Source organism: Tenrec ecaudatus, chromosome 11, assembly GCF_050624435.1.
Source record: "Tenrec ecaudatus isolate mTenEca1 chromosome 11, mTenEca1.hap1, whole genome shotgun sequence".
NCBI classification, from domain to species: domain Eukaryota; kingdom Metazoa; phylum Chordata; class Mammalia; order Afrosoricida; family Tenrecidae; genus Tenrec; species Tenrec ecaudatus.
The window spans coordinates 13,041,207-13,055,000 of record NC_134540.1 but is presented as its reverse complement, the minus strand read 5'-3'; the positions used below and the strand labels follow the sequence as shown (position 1 = coordinate 13,055,000).

At 70.4% G+C, this 13,794-nt stretch overlaps 8 non-coding genes across 8 annotated transcripts; all 8 read right to left on the bottom strand.

Moving 5' to 3' along the window:
• Positions 1–1,529: 1,529 nt before the first annotated feature.
• Positions 1,530–1,648, bottom strand: LOC142461724 (5S ribosomal RNA). The gene has a single exon (XR_012786925.1). It is a non-coding gene; the product is annotated as a 5S ribosomal RNA (ribosomal RNA).
• Positions 1,649–3,238: 1,590 nt separating this feature from the next.
• Positions 3,239–3,357, bottom strand: LOC142461723 (5S ribosomal RNA). The gene has a single exon (XR_012786924.1). It is a non-coding gene; the product is annotated as a 5S ribosomal RNA (ribosomal RNA).
• A 1,578-nt stretch (positions 3,358–4,935) lies between these two features.
• On the bottom strand, positions 4,936–5,054 carry LOC142461722 (5S ribosomal RNA). Its single transcript, XR_012786923.1, has one exon. It is a non-coding gene; the product is annotated as a 5S ribosomal RNA (ribosomal RNA).
• Positions 5,055–6,644: 1,590 nt separating this feature from the next.
• LOC142461721 (5S ribosomal RNA) lies at positions 6,645–6,763 on the bottom strand. Its single transcript, XR_012786922.1, has one exon. It is a non-coding gene; the product is annotated as a 5S ribosomal RNA (ribosomal RNA).
• Positions 6,764–8,341: 1,578 nt separating this feature from the next.
• On the bottom strand, positions 8,342–8,460 carry LOC142461720 (5S ribosomal RNA). Its single transcript, XR_012786921.1, has one exon. It is a non-coding gene; the product is annotated as a 5S ribosomal RNA (ribosomal RNA).
• Positions 8,461–10,054: 1,594 nt separating this feature from the next.
• On the bottom strand, positions 10,055–10,173 carry LOC142461719 (5S ribosomal RNA). The gene has a single exon (XR_012786920.1). It is a non-coding gene; the product is annotated as a 5S ribosomal RNA (ribosomal RNA).
• Positions 10,174–11,752: 1,579 nt separating this feature from the next.
• On the bottom strand, positions 11,753–11,871 carry LOC142461717 (5S ribosomal RNA). Its single transcript, XR_012786918.1, has one exon. It is a non-coding gene; the product is annotated as a 5S ribosomal RNA (ribosomal RNA).
• A 1,610-nt stretch (positions 11,872–13,481) lies between these two features.
• Positions 13,482–13,600, bottom strand: LOC142461716 (5S ribosomal RNA). The gene has a single exon (XR_012786917.1). It is a non-coding gene; the product is annotated as a 5S ribosomal RNA (ribosomal RNA).
• Positions 13,601–13,794: the final 194 nt, after the last annotated feature.

Sequence of the window (13,794 nt, the reverse complement as noted above, 5' to 3'; positions counted from 1 at the left end):
GCCGCCGCCGCCGCCGCCGCCCGCCCTCCTGCGCTCCCACGGGCCTTGGCCCGACCACCCGACACAACCCGCGCGCCGTGCCTGCGCCTCGCCTAAGCTGCCCACCTGCCCGCCTGCCTGCCCTGGCCCCCGCTTTGTCCGCCTCCCTGGCTACGTGTTCCCATGCCGCCGCCGCCGCCGCCTCTACCACCCCGCTCCTCGGGGCTCCACTCCTGCCGCGGCCTGCACAGCCCACACTCACGAGACAGGGACGGGGTGCCAGGGCCAGGGGCTCAGGTGGCTGCGAGGGGAAGGGTCGCTCGCGGTGCTCCTGTGCACAGGAGAGACAGACACACAGACACAGACAGCCACAGCGACGGGGGCGGGGGGCGTGGGGGCCGAGGGTGGTAGTCGGGGCTGGGGTCGGTGCCCTCCGGGCGGCGGCCTCACGCCCAGAGGGTGGCCAGTGACCAGTGGGTCAAGGTTTCCTCGGGACAGGGAGGGGGTGCCAAGGGACCCTGATCCCGGAAACAGTGGCCAGGGCCAGGGCTGGCTCACAGCTTTGTCAGAGGTGCCCATGGTGGAGGTGGAAACACACCGAGGTCCCGTTAGCCGTGGCCAGAGCGGCCAGGTTCCCTCCCGGAGAGTACCACCTGACTTGAGAGAGTGGTGGACTTGAGAGAGACAGGTCCCGCTGGCCGCCCCTTGCTCCCGCCCTTGCCCTTGCCCTTGCCCTTGCCCTTGCCCCTGCGCCTTGTGCCCTGCCCCTGCCCCTTCTCCTTGCGACCTGCCCACTGGCCCCTGTCCTCCCCCCAGGGCGCCTGCGCTTGGTCCGCAGAGGCCGGCAGGGGCTGGCGCGGCGGCTTTGCCCTGCATGTACCCCAAGCGCATCAATGGCAGGGGTCGCGGAGGGCCCCATGCCTAGTCAGAGATCTTCTAGACAAGGGCATCCTCCCTGGGTGGGGCAAGGGGTCAGGCAGGCCGCCGGCCGCGTGCGGACACAGCCCAGTTTCCCCCAGGTGTGGTCGGGCCTCACCGCCTCCTTCCTTCCTTCCTTCCTTCCTTCCTTCCTTCCTTCCTTCCTTCCTTCCTTCCTTCCTTCCTTCCTTCCCAGAGGCCACACCGAGGCCCTGAACCTGACGCCGTGGTTCCCCTTGGCCAGCAACCGCGTGGGTGAAGAGAGGTCAGAGCCCATGGTGCAGGAAGGAGCAGGTGGCCGCACCTGCTGTGGCAGCCGCCGGCCCGCCAGGGTGGCAGAGCCCACCCCCACCCCTCGCGGGGCCGAGTCTGGGGGGTGCGGGGACCGCCAAGTGTGGAGGAGCGGTCCCCGGAGAGGGTGGGTATGAGGCGGGACGGTGCGGGCACTGCGGTTGGTGCCCCAGGCAGGTCCTGGGCAGGGGGCGCGGGGCCTGCTGGTGCCTAAGGAGACAGAGACACAGAGCCGGGGGAGAGAGGGGGACGGAGGGGTGCTGGACCCTCAGGGGAGCCGGAGGTCTGCTGCGGCGCCGCAGGGCGTGGCCGTGGCCGTGGGGGGCCGGCGAGTGGCAAAAAGCCTACAGCACCCGGTATTCCCAGGCGGTCTCCCATCCAAGTACTAACCAGGCCCGACCCTGCTTAGCTTCCGAGATCAGACGAGATCGGGCGCGTTCAGGGTGGTATGGCCGTAGACGCTTGCAGCTTCCTCCTGCTGGCCCTAAGAGCCTGCCGCCGCCGCCGCCGCCGCCGCCGCCGCCGCCGCCCGCCCTCCTGCGCTCCCACGGGCCTTGGCCCGACCACCCGACACAACCCGCGCGCCGTGCCTGCGCCTCGCCTAAGCTGCCCACCTGCCCGCCTGCCTGCCCTGGCCCCCGCTTTGTCCGCCTCCCTGCCTACGTGTTCCCATGCCGCCGCCGCCGCCGCCTCTACCACCCCGCTCCTCGGGGCTCCACTCCTGCCGCGGCCTGCACAGCCCACACTCACGAGACAGGGACGGGGTGCCAGGGCCAGGGGCTCAGGTGGCTGCGAGGGGAAGGGTCGCTCGCGGTGCTCCTGTGCACAGGAGAGACAGACACACAGACACAGACAGCCACAGCGACGGGGGCGGGGGGCGTGGGGGCCGAGGGTGGTAGTCGGGGCTGGGGTCGGTGCCCTCCGGGCGGCGGCCTCACGCCCAGAGGGTGGCCAGTGACCAGTGGGTCAAGGTTTCCTCGGGACAGGGAGGGGGTGCCAAGGGACCCTGATCCCGGAAACAGTGGCCAGGGCCAGGGCTGGCTCACAGCTTTGTCAGAGGTGCCCATGGTGGAGGTGGAAACACACCGAGGTCCCGTTAGCCGTGGCCAGAGCGGCCAGGTTCCCTCCCGGAGAGTACCACCTGACTTGAGAGAGTGGTGGACTTGAGAGAGACAGGTCCCGCTGGCCGCCCCTTGCTCCCGCCCTTGCCCTTGCCCTTGCCCTTGCCCTTGCCCCTGCGCCTTGTGCCCTGCCCCTGCCCCTTCTCCTTGCGACCTGCCCACTGGCCCCTGTCCTCCCCCCAGGGCGCCTGCGCTTGGTCCGCAGAGGCCGGCAGGGGCTGGCGCGGCGGCTTTGCCCTGCATGTACCCCAAGCGCATCAATGGCAGGGGTCGCGGAGGGCCCCATGCCTAGTCAGAGATCTTCTAGACAAGGGCATCCTCCCTGGGTGGGGCAAGGGGTCAGGCAGGCCGCCGGCCGCGTGCGGACACAGCCCAGTTTCCCCCAGGTGTGGTCGGGCCTCACCGCCTCCTTCCTTCCTTCCTTCCTTCCTTCCTTCCTTCCTTCCTTCCTTCCTTCCTTCCTTCCTTCCTTCCTTCCTTCCTTCCTTCCCAGAGGCCACACCGAGGCCCTGAACCTGACGCCGTGGTTCCCCTTGGCCAGCAACCGCGTGGGTGAAGAGAGGTCAGAGCCCATGGTGCAGGAAGGAGCAGGTGGCCGCACCTGCTGTGGCAGCCGCCGGCCCGCCAGGGTGGCAGAGCCCACCCCCACCCCTCGCGGGGCCGAGTCTGGGGGGTGCGGGGACCGCCAAGTGTGGAGGAGCGGTCCCCGGAGAGGGTGGGTATGAGGCGGGACGGTGCGGGCACTGCGGTTGGTGCCCCAGGCAGGTCCTGGGCAGGGGGCGCGGGGCCTGCTGGTGCCTAAGGAGACAGAGACACAGAGCCGGGGGAGAGAGGGGGACGGAGGGGTGCTGGACCCTCAGGGGAGCCGGAGGTCTGCTGCGGCGCCGCAGGGCGTGGCCGTGGCCGTGGGGGGCCGGCGAGTGGCAAAAAGCCTACAGCACCCGGTATTCCCAGGCGGTCTCCCATCCAAGTACTAACCAGGCCCGACCCTGCTTAGCTTCCGAGATCAGACGAGATCGGGCGCGTTCAGGGTGGTATGGCCGTAGACGCTTGCAGCCTCCTCCTGCTGGCCCTAAGAGCCTGCCGCCGCCGCCGCCGCCGCCGCCGCCGCCGCCGCCGCCCGCCCTCCTGCGCTCCCACGGCCTTGGCCCGACCACCCGACACAACCCGCGCGCCGTGCCTGCGCCTCGCCTAAGCTGCCCACCTGCCCGCCTGCCTGCCCTGGCCCCCGCTTTGTCCGCCTCCCTGCCTACGTGTTCCCATGCCGCCGCCGCCGCCGCCTCTACCACCCCGCTCCTCGGGGCTCCACTCCTGCCGCGGCCTGCACAGCCCACACTCACGAGACAGGGACGGGGTGCCAGGGCCAGGGGCTCAGGTGGCTGCGAGGGGAAGGGTCGCTCGCGGTGCTCCTGTGCACAGGAGAGACAGACACACAGACACAGACAGCCACAGCGACGGGGGCGGGGGGCGTGGGGGCCGAGGGTGGTAGTCGGGGCTGGGGTCGGTGCCCTCCGGGCGGCGGCCTCACGCCCAGAGGGTGGCCAGTGACCAGTGGGTCAAGGTTTCCTCGGGACAGGGAGGGGGTGCCAAGGGACCCTGATCCCGGAAACAGTGGCCAGGGCCAGGGCTGGCTCACAGCTTTGTCAGAGGTGCCCATGGTGGAGGTGGAAACACACCGAGGTCCCGTTAGCCGTGGCCAGAGCGGCCAGGTTCCCTCCCGGAGAGTACCACCTGACTTGAGAGAGTGGTGGACTTGAGAGAGACAGGTCCCGCTGGCCGCCCCTTGCTCCCGCCCTTGCCCTTGCCCTTGCCCTTGCCCCTGCGCCTTGTGCCCTGCCCCTGCCCCTTCTCCTTGCGACCTGCCCACTGGCCCCTGTCCTCCCCCCAGGGCGCCTGCGCTTGGTCCGCAGAGGCCGGCAGGGGCTGGCGCGGCGGCTTTGCCCTGCATGTACCCCAAGCGCATCAATGGCAGGGGTCGCGGAGGGCCCCATGCCTAGTCAGAGATCTTCTAGACAAGGGCATCCTCCCTGGGTGGGGCAAGGGGTCAGGCAGGCCGCCGGCCGCGTGCGGACACAGCCCAGTTTCCCCCAGGTGTGGTCGGGCCTCACCGCCTCCTTCCTTCCTTCCTTCCTTCCTTCCTTCCTTCCTTCCTTCCTTCCTTCCTTCCTTCCTTCCTTCCTTCCTTCCCAGAGGCCACACCGAGGCCCTGAACCTGACGCCGTGGTTCCCCTTGGCCAGCAACCGCGTGGGTGAAGAGAGGTCAGAGCCCATGGTGCAGGAAGGAGCAGGTGGCCGCACCTGCTGTGGCAGCCGCCGGCCCGCCAGGGTGGCAGAGCCCACCCCCACCCCTCGCGGGGCCGAGTCTGGGGGGTGCGGGGACCGCCAAGTGTGGAGGAGCGGTCCCCGGAGAGGGTGGGTATGAGGCGGGACGGTGCGGGCACTGCGGTTGGTGCCCCAGGCAGGTCCTGGGCAGGGGGCGCGGGGCCTGCTGGTGCCTAAGGAGACAGAGACACAGAGCCGGGGGAGAGAGGGGGACGGAGGGGTGCTGGACCCTCAGGGGAGCCGGAGGTCTGCTGCGGCGCCGCAGGGCGTGGCCGTGGCCGTGGGGGGCCGGCGAGTGGCAAAAAGCCTACAGCACCCGGTATTCCCAGGCGGTCTCCCATCCAAGTACTAACCAGGCCCGACCCTGCTTAGCTTCCGAGATCAGACGAGATCGGGCGCGTTCAGGGTGGTATGGCCGTAGACGCTTGCAGCTTCCTCCTGCTGGCCCTAAGAGCCTGCCGCCGCCGCCGCCGCCGCCGCCGCCGCCGCCGCCCGCCCTCCTGCGCTCCCACGGGCCTTGGCCCGACCACCCGACACAACCCGCGCGCCGTGCCTGCGCCTCGCCTAAGCTGCCCACCTGCCCGCCTGCCTGCCCTGGCCCCCGCTTTGTCCGCCTCCCTGCCTACGTGTTCCCATGCCGCCGCCGCCGCCGCCTCTACCACCCCGCTCCTCGGGGCTCCACTCCTGCCGCGGCCTGCACAGCCCACACTCACGAGACAGGGACGGGGTGCCAGGGCCAGGGGCTCAGGTGGCTGCGAGGGGAAGGGTCGCTCGCGGTGCTCCTGTGCACAGGAGAGACAGACACACAGACACAGACAGCCACAGCGACGGGGGCGGGGGGCGTGGGGGCCGAGGGTGGTAGTCGGGGCTGGGGTCGGTGCCCTCCGGGCGGCGGCCTCACGCCCAGAGGGTGGCCAGTGACCAGTGGGTCAAGGTTTCCTCGGGACAGGGAGGGGGTGCCAAGGGACCCTGATCCCGGAAACAGTGGCCAGGGCCAGGGCTGGCTCACAGCTTTGTCAGAGGTGCCCATGGTGGAGGTGGAAACACACCGAGGTCCCGTTAGCCGTGGCCAGAGCGGCCAGGTTCCCTCCCGGAGAGTACCACCTGACTTGAGAGAGTGGTGGACTTGAGAGAGACAGGTCCCGCTGGCCGCCCCTTGCTCCCGCCCTTGCCCTTGCCCTTGCCCTTGCCCTTGCCCCTGCGCCTTGTGCCCTGCCCCTGCCCCTTCTCCTTGCGACCTGCCCACTGGCCCCTGTCCTCCCCCCAGGGCGCCTGCGCTTGGTCCGCAGAGGCCGGCAGGGGCTGGCGCGGCGGCTTTGCCCTGCATGTACCCCAAGCGCATCAATGGCAGGGGTCGCGGAGGGCCCCATGCCTAGTCAGAGATCTTCTAGACAAGGGCATCCTCCCTGGGTGGGGCAAGGGGTCAGGCAGGCCGCCGGCCGCGTGCGGACACAGCCCAGTTTCCCCCAGGTGTGGTCGGGCCTCACCGCCTCCTTCCTTCCTTCCTTCCTTCCTTCCTTCCTTCCTTCCTTCCTTCCTTCCTTCCTTCCTTCCTTCCTTCCTTCCTTCCTTCCCAGAGGCCACACCGAGGCCCTGAACCTGACGCCGTGGTTCCCCTTGGCCAGCAACCGCGTGGGTGAAGAGAGGTCAGAGCCCATGGTGCAGGAAGGAGCAGGTGGCCGCACCTGCTGTGGCAGCCGCCGGCCCGCCAGGGTGGCAGAGCCCACCCCCACCCCTCGCGGGGCCGAGTCTGGGGGGTGCGGGGACCGCCAAGTGTGGAGGAGCGGTCCCCGGAGAGGGTGGGTATGAGGCGGGACGGTGCGGGCACTGCGGTTGGTGCCCCAGGCAGGTCCTGGGCAGGGGGCGCGGGGCCTGCTGGTGCCTAAGGAGACAGAGACACAGAGCCGGGGGAGAGAGGGGGACGGAGGGGTGCTGGACCCTCAGGGGAGCCGGAGGTCTGCTGCGGCGCCGCAGGGCGTGGCCGTGGCCGTGGGGGGCCGGCGAGTGGCAAAAAGCCTACAGCACCCGGTATTCCCAGGCGGTCTCCCATCCAAGTACTAACCAGGCCCGACCCTGCTTAGCTTCCGAGATCAGACGAGATCGGGCGCGTTCAGGGTGGTATGGCCGTAGACGCTTGCAGCCTCCTCCTGCTGGCCCTAAGAGCCTGCCGCCGCCGCCGCCGCCGCCGCCGCCGCCGCCGCCGCCCGCCCTCCTGCGCTCCCACGGCCTTGGCCCGACCACCCGACACAACCCGCGCGCCGTGCCTGCGCCTCGCCTAAGCTGCCCACCTGCCCGCCTGCCTGCCCTGGCCCCCGCTTTGTCCGCCTCCCTGCCTACGTGTTCCCATGCCGCCGCCGCCGCCGCCTCTACCACCCCGCTCCTCGGGGCTCCACTCCTGCCGCGGCCTGCACAGCCCACACTCACGAGACAGGGACGGGGTGCCAGGGCCAGGGGCTCAGGTGGCTGCGAGGGGAAGGGTCGCTCGCGGTGCTCCTGTGCACAGGAGAGACAGACACACAGACACAGACAGCCACAGCGACGGGGGCGGGGGGCGTGGGGGCCGAGGGTGGTAGTCGGGGCTGGGGTCGGTGCCCTCCGGGCGGCGGCCTCACGCCCAGAGGGTGGCCAGTGACCAGTGGGTCAAGGTTTCCTCGGGACAGGGAGGGGGTGCCAAGGGACCCTGATCCCGGAAACAGTGGCCAGGGCCAGGGCTGGCTCACAGCTTTGTCAGAGGTGCCCATGGTGGAGGTGGAAACACACCGAGGTCCCGTTAGCCGTGGCCAGAGCGGCCAGGTTCCCTCCCGGAGAGTACCACCTGACTTGAGAGAGTGGTGGACTTGAGAGAGACAGGTCCCGCTGGCCGCCCCTTGCTCCCGCCCTTGCCCTTGCCCTTGCCCTTGCCCCTGCGCCTTGTGCCCTGCCCCTGCCCCTTCTCCTTGCGACCTGCCCACTGGCCCCTGTCCTCCCCCCAGGGCGCCTGCGCTTGGTCCGCAGAGGCCGGCAGGGGCTGGCGCGGCGGCTTTGCCCTGCATGTACCCCAAGCGCATCAATGGCAGGGGTCGCGGAGGGCCCCATGCCTAGTCAGAGATCTTCTAGACAAGGGCATCCTCCCTGGGTGGGGCAAGGGGTCAGGCAGGCCGCCGGCCGCGTGCGGACACAGCCCAGTTTCCCCCAGGTGTGGTCGGGCCTCACCGCCTCCTTCCTTCCTTCCTTCCTTCCTTCCTTCCTTCCTTCCTTCCTTCCTTCCTTCCTTCCTTCCTTCCTTCCTTCCCAGAGGCCACACCGAGGCCCTGAACCTGACGCCGTGGTTCCCCTTGGCCAGCAACCGCGTGGGTGAAGAGAGGTCAGAGCCCATGGTGCAGGAAGGAGCAGGTGGCCGCACCTGCTGTGGCAGCCGCCGGCCCGCCAGGGTGGCAGAGCCCACCCCCACCCCTCGCGGGGCCGAGTCTGGGGGGTGCGGGGACCGCCAAGTGTGGAGGAGCGGTCCCCGGAGAGGGTGGGTATGAGGCGGGACGGTGCGGGCACTGCGGTTGGTGCCCCAGGCAGGTCCTGGGCAGGGGGCGCGGGGCCTGCTGGTGCCTAAGGAGACAGAGACACAGAGCCGGGGGAGAGAGGGGGACGGAGGGGTGCTGGACCCTCAGGGGAGCCGGAGGTCTGCTGCGGCGCCGCAGGGCGTGGCCGTGGCCGTGGGGGGCCGGCGAGTGGCAAAAAGCCTACAGCACCCGGTATTCCCAGGCGGTCTCCCATCCAAGTACTAACCAGGCCCGACCCTGCTTAGCTTCCGAGATCAGACGAGATCGGGCGCGTTCAGGGTGGTATGGCCGTAGACGCTTGCAGCTTCCTCCTGCTGGCCCTAAGAGCCTGCCGCCGCCGCCGCCGCCGCCGCCGCCGCCGCCGCCCGCCCTCCTGCGCTCCCACGGGCCTTGGCCCGACCACCCGACACAACCCGCGCGCCGTGCCTGCGCCTCGCCTAAGCTGCCCACCTGCCCGCCTGCCTGCCCTGGCCCCCGCTTTGTCCGCCTCCCTGCCTACGTGTTCCCATGCCGCCGCCGCCGCCGCCTCTACCACCCCGCTCCTCGGGGCTCCACTCCTGCCGCGGCCTGCACAGCCCACACTCACGAGACAGGGACGGGGTGCCAGGGCCAGGGGCTCAGGTGGCTGCGAGGGGAAGGGTCGCTCGCGGTGCTCCTGTGCACAGGAGAGACAGACACACAGACACAGACAGCCACAGCGACGGGGGCGGGGGGCGTGGGGGCCGAGGGTGGTAGTCGGGGCTGGGGTCGGTGCCCTCCGGGCGGCGGCCTCACGCCCAGAGGGTGGCCAGTGACCAGTGGGTCAAGGTTTCCTCGGGACAGGGAGGGGGTGCCAAGGGACCCTGATCCCGGAAACAGTGGCCAGGGCCAGGGCTGGCTCACAGCTTTGTCAGAGGTGCCCATGGTGGAGGTGGAAACACACCGAGGTCCCGTTAGCCGTGGCCAGAGCGGCCAGGTTCCCTCCCGGAGAGTACCACCTGACTTGAGAGAGTGGTGGACTTGAGAGAGACAGGTCCCGCTGGCCGCCCCTTGCTCCCGCCCTTGCCCTTGCCCTTGCCCTTGCCCTTGCCCCTGCGCCTTGTGCCCTGCCCCTGCCCCTTCTCCTTGCGACCTGCCCACTGGCCCCTGTCCTCCCCCCAGGGCGCCTGCGCTTGGTCCGCAGAGGCCGGCAGGGGCTGGCGCGGCGGCTTTGCCCTGCATGTACCCCAAGCGCATCAATGGCAGGGGTCGCGGAGGGCCCCATGCCTAGTCAGAGATCTTCTAGACAAGGGCATCCTCCCTGGGTGGGGCAAGGGGTCAGGCAGGCCGCCGGCCGCGTGCGGACACAGCCCAGTTTCCCCCAGGTGTGGTCGGGCCTCACCGCCTCCTTCCTTCCTTCCTTCCTTCCTTCCTTCCTTCCTTCCTTCCTTCCTTCCTTCCTTCCTTCCTTCCTTCCTTCCTTCCTTCCTTCCCAGAGGCCACACCGAGGCCCTGAACCTGACGCCGTGGTTCCCCTTGGCCAGCAACCGCGTGGGTGAAGAGAGGTCAGAGCCCATGGTGCAGGAAGGAGCAGGTGGCCGCACCTGCTGTGGCAGCCGCCGGCCCGCCAGGGTGGCAGAGCCCACCCCCACCCCTCGCGGGGCCGAGTCTGGGGGGTGCGGGGACCGCCAAGTGTGGAGGAGCGGTCCCCGGAGAGGGTGGGTATGAGGCGGGACGGTGCGGGCACTGCGGTTGGTGCCCCAGGCAGGTCCTGGGCAGGGGGCGCGGGGCCTGCTGGTGCCTAAGGAGACAGAGACACAGAGCCGGGGGAGAGAGGGGGACGGAGGGGTGCTGGACCCTCAGGGGAGCCGGAGGTCTGCTGCGGCGCCGCAGGGCGTGGCCGTGGCCGTGGGGGGCCGGCGAGTGGCAAAAAGCCTACAGCACCCGGTATTCCCAGGCGGTCTCCCATCCAAGTACTAACCAGGCCCGACCCTGCTTAGCTTCCGAGATCAGACGAGATCGGGCGCGTTCAGGGTGGTATGGCCGTAGACGCTTGCAGCCTCCTCCTGCTGGCCCTAAGAGCCTGCCGCCGCCGCCGCCGCCGCCGCCGCCGCCGCCGCCGCCCGCCCTCCTGCGCTCCCACGGCCTTGGCCCGACCACCCGACACAACCCGCGCGCCGTGCCTGCGCCTCGCCTAAGCTGCCCACCTGCCCGCCTGCCTGCCCTGGCCCCCGCTTTGTCCGCCTCCCTGCCTACGTGTTCCCATGCCGCCGCCGCCGCCGCCTCTACCACCCCGCTCCTCGGGGCTCCACTCCTGCCGCGGCCTGCACAGCCCACACTCACGAGACAGGGACGGGGTGCCAGGGCCAGGGGCTCAGGTGGCTGCGAGGGGAAGGGTCGCTCGCGGTGCTCCTGTGCACAGGAGAGACAGACACACAGACACAGACAGCCACAGCGACGGGGGCGGGGGGCGTGGGGGCCGAGGGTGGTAGTCGGGGCTGGGGTCGGTGCCCTCCGGGCGGCGGCCTCACGCCCAGAGGGTGGCCAGTGACCAGTGGGTCAAGGTTTCCTCGGGACAGGGAGGGGGTGCCAAGGGACCCTGATCCCGGAAACAGTGGCCAGGGCCAGGGCTGGCTCACAGCTTTGTCAGAGGTGCCCATGGTGGAGGTGGAAACACACCGAGGTCCCGTTAGCCGTGGCCAGAGCGGCCAGGTTCCCTCCCGGAGAGTACCACCTGACTTGAGAGAGTGGTGGACTTGAGAGAGACAGGTCCCGCTGGCCGCCCCTTGCTCCCGCCCTTGCCCTTGCCCTTGCCCTTGCCCCTGCGCCTTGTGCCCTGCCCCTGCCCCTTCTCCTTGCGACCTGCCCACTGGCCCCTGTCCTCCCCCCAGGGCGCCTGCGCTTGGTCCGCAGAGGCCGGCAGGGGCTGGCGCGGCGGCTTTGCCCTGCATGTACCCCAAGCGCATCAATGGCAGGGGTCGCGGAGGGCCCCATGCCTAGTCAGAGATCTTCTAGACAAGGGCATCCTCCCTGGGTGGGGCAAGGGGTCAGGCAGGCCGCCGGCCGCGTGCGGACACAGCCCAGTTTCCCCCAGGTGTGGTCGGGCCTCACCGCCTCCTTCCTTCCTTCCTTCCTTCCTTCCTTCCTTCCTTCCTTCCTTCCTTCCTTCCTTCCTTCCTTCCTTCCTTCCCAGAGGCCACACCGAGGCCCTGAACCTGACGCCGTGGTTCCCCTTGGCCAGCAACCGCGTGGGTGAAGAGAGGTCAGAGCCCATGGTGCAGGAAGGAGCAGGTGGCCGCACCTGCTGTGGCAGCCGCCGGCCCGCCAGGGTGGCAGAGCCCACCCCCACCCCTCGCGGGGCCGAGTCTGGGGGGTGCGGGGACCGCCAAGTGTGGAGGAGCGGTCCCCGGAGAGGGTGGGTATGAGGCGGGACGGTGCGGGCACTGCGGTTGGTGCCCCAGGCAGGTCCTGGGCAGGGGGCGCGGGGCCTGCTGGTGCCTAAGGAGACAGAGACACAGAGCCGGGGGAGAGAGGGGGACGGAGGGGTGCTGGACCCTCAGGGGAGCCGGAGGTCTGCTGCGGCGCTCGCAGGGCGTGGCCGTGGCCGTGGGGGGCCGGCGAGTGGCAAAAAGCCTACAGCACCCGGTATTCCCAGGCGGTCTCCCATCCAAGTACTAACCAGGCCCGACCCTGCTTAGCTTCCGAGATCAGACGAGATCGGGCGCGTTCAGGGTGGTATGGCCGTAGACGCTTGCAGCCTCCTCCTGCTGGCCCTAAGAGCCTGCCACCGCCGCCGCCGCCGCCGCCGCCGCCGCCGCCGCCGCCGCCGCCCGCCCTCCTGCGCTCCCGCGGGCCTTGGCCCGACCACCCGACACAACCCGCGCGCCGTGCCTGCGCCTCGCCTAAGCTGCCCACCTGCCCGCCTGCCTGCCCTGGCCCCCGCTTTGTCCGCCTCCCTGGCTACGTGTTCCCATGCCGCCGCCGCCGCCGCCGCCGCCTCTACCACCCCGCTCCTCGGGGCTCCACTCCTGCCGCGGCCTGCACAGCCCACACTCACGAGACAGGGACGGGGTGCCAGGGCCAGGGGCTCAGGTGGCTGCGAGGGGAAGGGTCGCTCGCGGTGCTCCTGTGCACAGGAGAGACAGACACACAGACACAGACAGCCACAGCGACGGGGGCGGGGGGCGTGGGGGCCGAGGGTGGTAGTCGGGGCTGGGGTCGGTGCCCTCCGGGCGGCGGCCTCACGCCCAGAGGGTGGCCAGTGACCAGTGGGTCAAGGTTTCCTCGGGACAGGGAGGGGGTGCCAAGGGACCCTGATCCCGGAAACAGTGGCCAGGGCCAGGGCTGGCTCACAGCTTTGTCAGAGGTGCCCATGGTGGAGGTGGAAACACACCGAGGTCCCGTTAGCCGTGGCCAGAGCGGCCAGGTTCCCTCCCGGAGAGTACCACCTGACTTGAGAGAGTGGTGGACTTGAGAGAGACAGGTCCCGCTGGCCGCCCCTTGCTCCCGCCCTTGCCCTTGCCCTTGCCCTTGCCCCTGCGCCTTGTGCCCTGCCCCTGCCCCTTCTCCTTGCGACCTGCCCACTGGCCCCTGTCCTCCCCCCAGGGCGCCTGCGCTTGGTCCGCAGAGGCCGGCAGGGGCTGGCGCGGCGGCTTTGCCCTGCATGTACCCCAAGCGCATCAATGGCAGGGGTCGCGGAGGGCCCCATGCCTAGTCAGAGATCTTCTAGACAAGGGCATCCTCCCTGGGTGGGGCAAGGGGTCAGGCAGGCCGCCGGCCGCGTGCGGACACAGCCCAGTTTCCCCCAGGTGTGGTCGGGCCTCACCGCCTCCTTCCTTCCTTCCTTCCTTCCTTCCTTCCTTCCTTCCTTCCTTCCTTCCTTCCTTCCTTCCTTCCTTCCTTCCTTCCTTCCTTCCTTCCCAGAGGCCACACCGAGGCCCTGAACCTGACGCCGTGGTTCCCCTTGGCCAGCAACCGCGTGGGTGAAGAGAGGTCAGAGCCCATGGTGCAGGAAGGAGCAGGTGGCCGCACCTGCTGTGGCAGCCGCCGGCCCGCCAGGGTGGCAGAGCCCACCCCCACCCCTCGCGGGGCCGAGTCTGGGGGGTGCGGGGACCGCCAAGTGTGGAGGAGCGGTCCCCGGAGAGGGTGGGTATGAGGCGGGACGGTGCGGGCACTGCGGTTGGTGCCCCAGGCAGGTCCTGGGCAGGGGGCGCGGGGCCTGCTGGTGCCTAAGGAGACAGAGACACAGAGCCGGGGGAGAGAGGGGGACGGAGGGGTGCTGGACCCTCAGGGGAGCCGGAGGTCTGCTGCGGCGCCGCAGGGCGTGGCCGTGGCCGTGGGGGGCCGGCGAGTGGCAAAAAGCCTACAGCACCCGGTATTCCCAGGCGGTCTCCCATCCAAGTACTAACCAGGCCCGACCCTGCTTAGCTTCCGAGATCAGACGAGATCGGGCGCGTTCAGGGTGGTATGGCCGTAGACACTTGCAGCTTCCTCCTGCTGGCCCTAAGAGCCTGCCGCCGCCGCCGCCGCCGCCGCCGCCGCCGCCGCCCGCCCTCCTGCGCTCCCACGGGCCTTGGCCCGACCACCCGACACAACCCGCGCGCCGTGCCTGCGCCTCGCCTAAGCTGCCCACCTGCCCGCCTGCCTGCCCTGGCCCCCGCTTTGTCCGCCTC